Source organism: Malus sylvestris, chromosome 5 (assembly GCF_916048215.2).
Source record: "Malus sylvestris chromosome 5, drMalSylv7.2, whole genome shotgun sequence".
Lineage (NCBI taxonomy): Eukaryota > Viridiplantae > Streptophyta > Magnoliopsida > Rosales > Rosaceae > Malus > Malus sylvestris.
In genome coordinates, this window is record NC_062264.1 from 14,999,981 (window position 1) to 15,011,969 (window position 11,989).

The window sequence follows — 11,989 nt, forward strand, 5'->3', positions numbered from 1 at the left end:
GAGAGAAGCAGAAAGAGAAGAAGGACAGCTGCCTGGCAGCTAGTGAGAGAAGCTGCACAGAAAAATGTGCGGAGAAAGGAGAGAGACTGTCAGAAGCAAGGAGAGACCAAGAGAAGCAGACAGCTGCCTTGCGGCAGCAGAAAACCAAGGAGGACTCGGACTGGGTGAGACGAGAGCGCAGAAAGAGAAGCAGCAAAGCTGCCAGGGAAAGAAAAAAGGCTGCCTTTGGCAGCGTGAAGGACAGAAGGCAGTGCGCAGGAAGAGGGAATCAGCAGATCACAGAGGCACAGACACACGGCAGATCTTCTTTTCTTGGTTTTATCTTCTCAACCCCACGTTTTACTTTTGGTTTAATTTGATAATAATGTGTAACTAAATTTATTTTGGCTAGAGGTTAATTCAAAGCCATGAATATATTTGTAATATAAATTGATTACCTTCGATTGTGATTTCTGAGTTGTGATTTAATTTGCTTAACTGCTTGATTGATAACTTATTTTTGTATGTCGATTAAGAATGCATACTTAATTTACATGCATGAATTTGATGCTAGAATATAAGTGAATTTCACCTAATCGTTATGAACTTATATTCACAAGTAGTGAAGGTTGTTATCCACAATCGTGTTAAGTGAATTCTAGGCTGGATTAACATGCGTATTCCATAGTTATGAATGCCTAGTCAATGTTTATGATTTCCGTTGAACTTAATGATCTTTGTTGAATGTCTCTATCATGCGTATTCCATAGTTAGGGACTTTGATGAGGAATAATTTGGTTGTAATGCGTATTCCATTCAATCCAATGAATCTAGGGAAATCTAAGAGTTAATTTAAGCGGACCTAATTAACTTGGAACATTGTCATTCACAATTTATTGAAAGAACAACTGAAAATCAATTTAGGTTGCATATGTGTCATGTGTGGAGAAGAACCCTCTAGCTAGTTCGTCACCTATCCTTTCACCTTAATTCATGCTTTTGTCAATTCTGTAATTTATTTAAGTTTAATTTACTTCTCGTCAAAACCAAACCCCCCCCCCATTATTAAATTATATTATTTAGTTAGTTTTCATTGTTGTTAGTCTTTTAATTCAATTTCCGTCCATTTCAGTTCCTAGTGTCTAAATTGATTGTTTGCATTATGTTGAGTCATTCTAAGTGTGTTTCGAGTTATTAGAGTTTTTAGCCTAGTTTTGTGTCCTTGAGTCTTGTTTAATATTTTTAAATTAATTTAGAATAGATTAGCAATCCCTCCTAATCCCCGGCCTAGAACGATACCCTACTTACATACTTTACTACAATTGTCAAAAAGAGGGTTTAATTTGTGTGTCAAGTAATTCTCGCATCAAATTTTGGCGCCGTTGCCGGGGATTAGCAACTTTGCTAATCCCTTTATTTTTGTTTTTGTTTATGTTTATATTGGTGTTTGTGTATTTTACTTTTGATATTTGATTTGTTTTTCTTTCTTTGATTTTAGGTACAAATGGAGCGAGACATGGCACTTGCGACCATTCAAGCTCAATTGGCACAGCTCACTACTCAATTGACTCATAATGCCGAACGGACCACAATGCCAAGTGTCCCTACACTTGATGTGCCCTATGGGCAAGGATATCAAAGTCCTCAATTTTCTGCCAATGAAGATGTTTGGGGATATCAAGGCTATAACCAATCAAGGGGCAACATGTTTTCCAACGCTTACAATTCAGATTGGAGAGGTAATTCAGATTATATGTGGGATGAACCTCAACAATTTCAACAAGGTGGATATTGGCAGCAAGACGAGTTCTATTCAACACCTATACAGCCACCACAGCATCCCCCACAACAATTCCAATCAAATCAAAGTATGCCCATGAATTATAATGAAATTCTTGAAGGACTAATTTCTGTGGCGCAGGGTTTACAAAAAGAAGAACAATTTTCGCCATCGGAAGAGTTCTATCAGTGGCCATATGAACCGTCACAGCCACCACAACAATCAGCCCAATTCAATTCAGGTACGTCCTTGAATAATGATACACTTAATAAGTTACTCACCTCTTTGAATCAGGGAGTAGAAAATCGAAACCAGGAGATGCAAGACCGAGTCAAAAGAATGGACGAATTGGATATGCAAGTTGGGCAGATTGTGGAATTCATGGCACAGATTCGAGATCAAAGTGAACTTTCCAACTCAAACATTGCAAATTCAAAGGCAGAAAGTGAAATCGATGAAGCCATCACTTTGGAAGGTGACATGAAGGATGAAGCTGTCCCAGAACCATCCAAACACAGCCCGAACATGGATGAATTGCTGCTGCAAGCAGAAGAGGAGGAGGACGACCTGGGCAGTTTAGAAGAATTCTTGCTGCAAGCTCCTCAAATCCCTATGTCATCCAACTCAGGTGAGGAAGTTCTAAATTCACTTCATTCTAACATTATTCCACCGAATGTCCTTTGTCCTTGCAGGTTTTTGATTCCAAATATCAAAGAGAGTGAAAAAGACATTGTGGAAGCTCTTCCAAAGGTGCAAAGTGATATCCCAATTCTTGGTGCACCAAAACAAGTTCCCGATGGTATTGAAACGTTCAAAGAACCTTGCACACCAAGAAAAGGGATTCAAGAAAATGAAGTGGTTGAAGCATATCAAGAATACATCCAAGAGGCTGTGCATGAGACAATCAAGCCCAAAGCAGTTGAGTTTGATGACACGGGACAAGCCACAACCATCATAGTAAACCTGGCCAAGTTCAAAGTCCCAGAAATGTTCAACAATGTGGTGTTTGTCATTGAGTTTGTGTCGGAAAAAGAAAGTAAGCCATCTTCTCCAATTTTAATTTTAATTTATACTAACATGTTTCTGATTTTGATGATTCAGGCACCCACTCTTGAATTTAAACCATTGCCGAATCATTTCAAGTATCACCTCCCATTAAAAGATAAATTCCATGCTTTGGAGCCGAGGGGAGTTTAAAGGAAAGATTCGTCCGACTGCGGACATTAAAGCAAGCGCTTCTTAGGAGGCAACCCAAGCATTCAACTTACACCCTTATCTTTACTGCTTTCATTTTGTTTTGTTTAGTTAGTTGTGTTATTTGGTTGATTTCTGTGAGTTTGTGTTATTTAGTTTAAGTGTGGGGGCAGGTTAAACAAAGTCTTTTTACATTAATTTAAATATTTAATAAAAAAAATATATAAAAAATAAAAAATAAAAATAAAAAAATAAAAAAACATAAAAGTAAAAATATTTTACAATGATGTGTAAACTAATAGCATTCATTGGTCAGGTGGTGCTTCAGTAGTCGGCGGAGCTTTAGCAGTCGGCGGGGCCACGGAAGGAGGAGGTATCGGAGGTTGATCAGTTGGAGCTTCACTACGCGGTGCCGCCCCAGAAGACGAAGGCAGATGCGGTTGGAACAAACCCACAAACCTCCGGTGATGAAGTAAAATTTGACCATCATTTTCCTGCAGCTGGTCAATTTTCCTCTTCATGTTTGTGGCATAATTGTGTGCAAGCTTGTGCAATTGTTTATTTTCATGCTTGAGTCCTCTAATCTCCTCTTTGAGACTCTGTATTTCAGCCACCAACGATTCAACGTGACGGGTTCGAGCAAATAGGCGTTGGGCCATGTTGGACACAAAACCCGCACATTGCACGCTAAGAGCCAGAGACTCCTTAACCGCCAATTCATCAGACCGTCTAGCGAGCAGTCTGTTATCTCTGGGGGTGACAAGGTTCCGGGCCACCACCGCAGCGGTCATGTCATTTTTCATCACCGAATCCCCAACGGTAAGAGGACCGGTAGGGGATATGAAGGATGGGCGCCATATGTTGTCTGGTGAAGGCGGAGCTGCCTCTTCACCAATGTTCAAGTCAAAACGACGATCGGAAGGGCCAGACATTTTCTGAAGGTGTTGAGAAAGAAGAGATTAGACAGATTAAGATTTCGGAAGTGCAAGAAGGGAGTGTTTACAGGAGGGAGCTCAAGTGTGTTGTGGAACAAAATTAACGCCTCTATAAAAAGAAGAAATCAAAGAGGTGCTCCTCAGAAATCGAAGAAACGTCCTCTCGCAAATCGAAGAGTCGGGGCTCCTTTCTCAAAAGCTGGATTCTTTTCTCAAAAGAGGCGTTGCATTTCTCAAAAGCTGGGCTTGCTCAGAAACCATGAGCCAAACCCCGGATTTCAAAAGATCAAATTGTCCAGACGTGTCGTCACTCGTCACATGCAACTGGCAGCTTTGCGGAAATTACGGGCAGCTTTGTCAGAAAGCGCGTAATTTGTACTATTCATCCATCCACCGGCTGCCGACAATGAGTGAGGGAATAGTTCCGGTTGTGAAGAAAAGTCCTATAAGTATCTACCTTCGCCTTCCACAGCAAAGGCACACCCTCTCAGCACTTCTTCCTCTCTGAAATGGCTTTCCAACAAACCCTCTCAAGTCACTCTGTATTTTTCATCCCCTGGGATACCCCTGCAAACAACCCATCCAAAGCAAAAGTATTTCATATCATGAAGGTTGAAAGCAAGAGTATCTCATATCATGCTTTCTCCCTGTCCTTTCTCCAGCCAGCCCTTGCTCTCGAGTACTCATCATCTTATGCTTTCGCTTTGTTTCTCACTTATAAGGGAAGTGAAGATGATACCTCGAAGCATGTGGAGACAACGTGCGGATTCATCCTCAACTAAGGACAAGGAGAAAGAGAGCAAGAGGTGGGCACTTGGAAAGATTGAAGAAAGAAACAGACCAACACCTCTCCCTCGTGCCTGCCCGTTGTACAGAAGAAACAAGCAGAGAAGAATGCAGCTTGCACAATCATCCCAGCGGAAGGAGTCTGAGATGAAGAACTAGAGAAGATGCCACATCTGCTTGGAGAACAAAGAAGGAATCTGAGTTGAAGAACTCAAGAAGCTTCAACAACATCACCAAAGAGCAAAGCTTCGCCGTACAATATCATCAAATCATCACTTGCAAGTAAAAAGCTAAGTGTCACCCAGTTCAAGAGGAAAGCTGTGGAAAGTCAACAAGCACGACCAATGATCACTTATTAGTTCTATTCATTGTCTTTTATCGTGATTTTCAATTTTTCGTTTGCAATTTTTTTTTACATTTTCTTGCGTTACTTAACTGAATTATTTCTTTTCTTTGCAGGAATTTTTGGTTATTTCCACCCTTGAAGTTGATTGCAGAATTTTAGCTTGGGGGGTCATCGCTTGGTTTTACTGCAAACTAGGGAAGTTTTCAGTCCAATTGCTTTATTTTGTTTCTTATTATTTATTTATTTTATTTTTATTTGCATTATAGTGTTTTCTGACATTGGGGACAATGTCCAGTTTAAATTTGGGGGTAAAGAAAAATGACCAAATTGAAACTTTTTGTACCTTCAACTACGAACGAGTTTCATTTGTTTCCATGTTGTTGCTTTTTGTTTTCTTAATTAGTTTTGTTTTTTTTTTTTTTTTTTTTTTTTTTAAATTTAAAAAAAAAAAATCGGAAAATTTAAAAATCCAAAAATATTGTCTTGTTTCCCTTATTGTTTTGAATTAGATTTTTGTTAGTTTCCCGACCCAATGATATAATTGGATCAAATTTGAACCATGATCATCAAGAACTTAGTTAACATGTGTTTTGTGAAATTCCTAATTCTCTTTTTAGTTTTGTACATGTTTGATCATCTTTGAAAAACCAAATGCACATAGCCTTGTTGATGTGAAACTAAAGCATGACTTAAAGCTTCATATGTGAATTTAGTGACCATATACATCCTATGTGAGTTTTTGAGCCTATTGAAAGTGTGTGCATTTTTCATACACTCCTATTTTTTTCATGTGTGATGAACTTATGTGAGATACATCTCTAGAACTTGCGTAACGATCTTTCGAAATGTTTGTCATTGATTGCATGAATTTGGAAATGATAGAGGCATTAGGTTTACCACTATGGCCCAAATAACCATGTTTCCCAAATAAAAATGATATCATTAGATTGCCAATTTGAGCCGTGTATGTTGAGCCTTTTATTTCTTATCACCAGATATGTCTACCCTTATACCTGAAACATTTTTTCCTTACCCTTTCCAAGCAAGCTAGTGAGCAATGTGAGATTGTCTTATGAGAAATGTTTGTGAAGTACTTTGAAGGTGTTTGGCAAAAGAATAAGTGTGGGGCTATTTCATGTTTGTATTTAAAAAAAAAAAAAAAAAAAGAAAAAGAAAAAGAAAGATTGTATACAAATGAAATAAAAAGTTTTTAAAGTTTCAGTTTAAGGGTGTGGTTGGAGGTGCTAGAAGAATCGCTGGAAAGATTGAGTTCTTATAAATCTAAACAAAAGAATTGCTTGCAATGTAGCTTGGAACTTGTGTTTTCCTATTCTTTCGTTTCAATAACCCTATCCCTAAACCTCATTACATCCAATAAAAGTCCTCTTGATTTAAGTTTTGCAATTATGACTGTGGAGAAGTGATCTTTATGCAAGCTTATGGTAGAACTTTCACATTTGATTCTTTGAGCGAAACACATTTAAACTAAACACATGTGTGATTGAGTGTATATCCCGTGAGAAGGTTGCTAGTTTGCATATGATGATTTTAAAAATATAAAATTTTTGAAATTGCATTAGCATAGTTATCTCACACACTACACTTCAAGGATGATTCAAAGATTACTGCTAATATTTGAATAAGGAAGATGAACTTGGATTAGCTTGTTTGGTGCCAGCTATGGTTCTTGTTGATTTGTGTTCTCGAATGAAATTCTATGAGGGTCACATAGGGGGAAGCTAATGTTTTTCTTGTTACTTCTTGTTCTTGTTTTCTTTGTTTTGCTCGAGGACTAGCAAAAGTTAAGTGTGGGGGTATTTGATCGGATCATATTTATATATATTTTTACTTCGAATTCACTCGTCTTTTCTTAGTTAGTTCCTTATATTTTTGAGCTATTTACGTTATTTTTGTGTTTATAGGATTTGTTATGCAAAGAAAATAAAAATAGAACAAGTGAAATTTTATGTAATAAATTCGTCAAAACTGTCTGTGTAGATCAGCTTTTAAATTAAATTAAAAAAAAATAATAATGATAAGTCATGATGATGTTTGAAACATCATCTTGATTCATGTTGTGAAGGGAGAAGAAAATGCACGGCAGAGAGGGGACGCACGGGGCAGCAGTGCGCAGAGCAGAAGCAATAGACTTGCGGGGAGAAGCAGAAAGAGAAGAAGGACAGCTGCCTGGCAGCTAGTGAGAGAAGCTGCACAGAAAACTGTGCGGAGAAAGGAGAGAGACTGTCAGAAGCAAGGAGAGACTAAGAGAAGCAGACAGCTGCCTTGCGGCAGCAGAAAACCGAGGAGGACTCGGACTGGGTGAGACGAGAGCGCAGAAAGAGAAGCAGCAAAGCTGCCAGGGAAAGAAAAAACGCTGCCTTTGGCAACGTGAAGGACAGAAGGCAGTGCGCAGGAAGAGGGAATCAGCATATCACAGAGGCACGGACACACGGCAGATCTTCTTTTCTTGGTTTTATCTTCTCAACCCCACGTTTTACTTTTGGTTTAATTTGATAATAATGTGTAACTAAATTTATTTTGGCTAGAGGTTAATTCAAAGCCATGAATATATTTGTAATATAAATTGATTACCTTCGGTTGTGATTTCTGAGTTGTGATTTAATTTGCTTAACTGCTTGATTGATAACTTATTTTTGTATGTCGATTAAGAATGCATACTTAATTTACATGCATGAATTTGATGCTAGAATATAAGTGAATTTCACCTAATCGTTATGAACTTATATTCACAAGTAGTGAAGGTTGTTATCCACAATCGTGTTAAGTGAATTCTAGGCTGGATTAACATGCGTATTCCATAGTTATGAATGCCTAGTCAATGTTTATGATTTCCGTTGAACTTAATGATCTTTGTTGAATGTCTCTATCATGCGTATTCCATAGTTAGGGACTTTGATGAGGAATAATTTGGTTGTAATGCGTATTCCATTCAATCCAATGAATCTAGGGAAATCTAAGAGTTAATTTAAGCGGACCTAATTAACTTGGAACATTGTCATTCACAATTTATTGAAAGAACAACTGAAAATCAATTTAGGTTGCATATGTGTCATGTGTGGAGAAGAACCCTCTAGCTAGTCCGTCACCTATCCTTTCACCTTAATTCATGCTTTTGTCAATTCTGTAATTTATTTAAGTTTAATTTACTTCTCGTCAAAACCAAACCCCCCCCCATTATTAAATTATATTATTTAGTTAGTTTTCATTGTTGTTAGTCTTTTAATTCAATTTCCGTCCATTTCAGTTCCTAGTGTCTAAATTGATTGTTTTCATTATGTTGAGTCATTCTAAGTGTGTTTCGAGTTATTAGAGTTTTTAGCCTAGTTTTGTGTCCTTGAGTCTTGTTTAATATTTTTAAATTAATTTAGAATAGATTAGCAATCCCTCCTAATCCCCGGCCTAGAACGATACCCTACTTACATACTTTACTACAATTGTCAAAAAGAGGGTTTAATTTGTGTGTCAAGTAATTCTCGCATCACTCACTCCTCAATACATGAATGATGGGCTAGAGTTGATGCTCTCTAATGATGGTGAATGAGTCCCTTTTATAGAATAAGGGCTCGCTTCTCAATACATATATGGTACATAATGTAGTCCCTCAAGTCTTCGGTCAATAGAGTTTGTTAGCTGCAGACTTCAAATTGAATCCATGTATAGGCTGAAGTGGCGGTTGTTCGAATGTGGTATTTGTATACCCTGCACTGAAGCTTTGTAGGTGAAGCTTTGCAAGTGAAGCTTTGCAAGTGAAGCTTTGAAGCTAGAGCTCTGTAAATGAAGCTTTCGAAGCTGGAGCTTTTGTAAATGAAGCTTTTGAAGCTAGAGCTCTGTAAATGAAGCTTTTGAAGCTAGAGCTCTGTAAATGAAGCTTTTGAAGCTAGAGCTCTGTAAATGAAGCTTTTGAAGCTAATTGACATGAGTGATACTCATGAATGTTTATGTTGAATGACATGAGTGATGCTCATGGATGTTGTCATGAGTGATGCTCATGAATGTTAACATGAGTGATGCTCATGAATGATGGTCATGAATGTTTATGATTGTCATGAGTGATGCTCATGAATGTTTATGTATGAATGACATGAGTAATGCTCATGTATAATTTGGAGTATTGGGCGTACTTTTGATTACCTGATTGGTGGCATGAAGGAGAGTATGGGTTGTACATTTCATCACCTGGTTGGTGGCATGAATGGCTAGTTGTCAAATAATATTAGAGTACGGGTTGTACATTTCATCACCTGGTTGGTGGTAATAGCGGCAGGTTGCCGAATAATTTTGGAGTACTAGGTATACTTTTGATCACCTGGTTGGTGGTAATAACAGCAGGTTGCCGAATAATTGTGGAGTACTGGGTGTCTTTTGATCACCTGGTTGGTGCCATTTTGGGCTTATGGGCCTTCGCTCTCCACATAACATTCCAGCCCATTTATTTTGGGCTTTGCCGTTTTTTTTATTACCCTCTGATGGGGTTTATACAAATGTCTCTGAAAGATAAGAAAAATAAATTACATCATTCAAAAACAAGAAAAGTAAATCACATAATTCAGGTGGGGTGTTTATTCCTTGCTTTTACTTTTCTCTTTTTGCTTTTGCTTTTTGCTTTTGCTTTCTCTTTTTCTCTTTTCCACCGCTGTCTCTTCACCTAGTAAACAAAAGAAATCATAATAATAGGCTTATCTTTTGCTTTTCTTCTTTGCAGGTTTACAGCATGGGTGAGCAGTGGTGGTGGTGCGACATGTGCAACGAAACCTTGGGGGTATCAGACTGTTTAGTCGAGTCTCCTCAAACCACCTTTGGCCCCGTCTCTCTCGTCAGCGATGCCAAAGAAGCACTGATGGACTGGAGCTGCTACTTGTGTCGCTCCTCCTCAGAGATGGTGATGGCAAAGGCAGCACCATAAGTGCCATTGTTAGAGGTGGTGGGTGCCGACTTCTTCTTCTGCAGCGAGTGGAGCTCGTCGATTGTCTGAGCCTTCACAGGTGGTGGGTGATGGAGACGTCATGGCTCTGGCGAGCAGCGAGGAGAAGGACTTGCAGTCGTCGGCGCCGTCGGAAAAGAAGTTGGAGACGAGAGTCATGGGTCCGGGGCTGAACCGGAGGGGTCTTGGAACCGGAGATAACTTGCAGTCAGAACTGATGGCCAGAGAAGTATCTCAAACTTGAACTGGTAAGCCATATTCGAGATCCAAGAGGCAAACTTGACAAACGTTTTTCAACTTACTGCACGTCTGGCAAATCTCCGATTTCTTAAATCGCGCATCACGACCAGGCCTCCACCTGAAAATTTTGAACGGACGTGTGCAAATCTTGCACTCCTTATCATAATCAGCTCGTGTCATCCGAACGTAGGGATTGTCTCCCAAGCATGACTCGCAGATGATGGGAAAATCTAATCGTTCCCAACCATCTGCCTCCACATTCTTAAGCAAACTGTGTGCCATATTACCCGGAGATAAGTTTGGCTAATTGCTGTCGGTGACGCGACGGCCGAAAGTGACTAGCAGTTGAAGCTGAAGATCGACGACGGCTACGTTTGAGGATGAAGAGTGCGAGCTGAAGCGCGAGGGAAACGTAATTTTACATGTGCGAGCAAGGAGATCATCAATGGCGGATGGACTTCACATAACAAAACCTAATTCCTCTCTCTCTCTTTTGATGTGCCCTTTTGGTCAGTTCCACCACACTATCCCAGAGGTTGCTTTGTAAGGAGACCTCCATTTATGAGACAATTATGGCTCTAGAATTTAGAATTTGGAGTAGATTGGTGAGCGTGGAGAGAGAAAGAGAAAGGTTACTGGGTTTCTGAGTTTTTTTTTTTCTTTTTTTGTTTTATGATTTTGCAGATTCGTGGTGAAGGTGAAAAATTGAAAGAGAACCGACATAGTTTTTCGTTTCGATTCCCACAGACAGCGCCAAATGTTGATGCACAAAACCGGAGGTCTTAGAACAACGTAAATCCGACTGTGAATCTGCAAGAAATGTAAATGACACAAGATGTATCGTGGTTCACCCCAAGGTTTGGGCTACGTCCACACTGATTGTATTTCTCTTTAAGAGTTGAAGAGGGAGAGAGAGAGAACTTCTCTATGAGGATGAGAGCTCTGAGAGGCTGAGGATATGGCCTAATGATTAGCCTCCCCTAATTGTGAGGGTGAGGGGTCCTTTTATAGAATAAGGACTCCTCACTTATTACATATTTGCCCTTTCCTTTCTTACATAATTACATTTAAGTCCCCTGAGTATTTGTACGAGATCTAAATACAAAGGCCCTAAATATGGTATAAACAACTTGGATGAACACTAATTATGTGCTTGCTCCCGTGTTTTCAATATGTTCTAAATTTTATAGTCTATATGTCATTTTATTTTATAATTTATGTATTGTATTCTTTAAAGTACAAATAGACACTTATTTATACAATATATAATAAATTTACTTAAATTCGCCTAGTCCACCTAGGTGCTGCATGACAACATAGGCACTAGGCCCCAACTTGTCGCTTAACTAGCACCTAACGTGTTTTAGAACCTTGCTAGTGAGAGAATGAACCCTACCCTTTGTGCCCTAGTTTCTTATTTTTCACTCTGAAAAAAAAGTGATTTTACTCGTTTTAAAAAGTCATATTGCACTTCTTTATAGTATCAATAAAACAGGTAAAAGTGTACACTAGTAGAAAACTACTTGGGCAACAAAGCTTTAGGAGATAAAGGAAATTTTGTCGCCCAATACCTCTTTGCATGACCAAATAAGTAGTTTGTCGCACCAAATGTTCATGACAAAAAAAATTAAAAAAAACTTTGCAGGACGAAGTGTTTTGTCGTGCAAATAGTATATGCTTGACAACGTACTATATTTGTCGCATAAAATCTAAAGAAAAAAAAATGCATGGTAAAATGAGAATTTGGCACCAATTTTTGTGCGTCAAACAAGGTTATTGTGCGACGA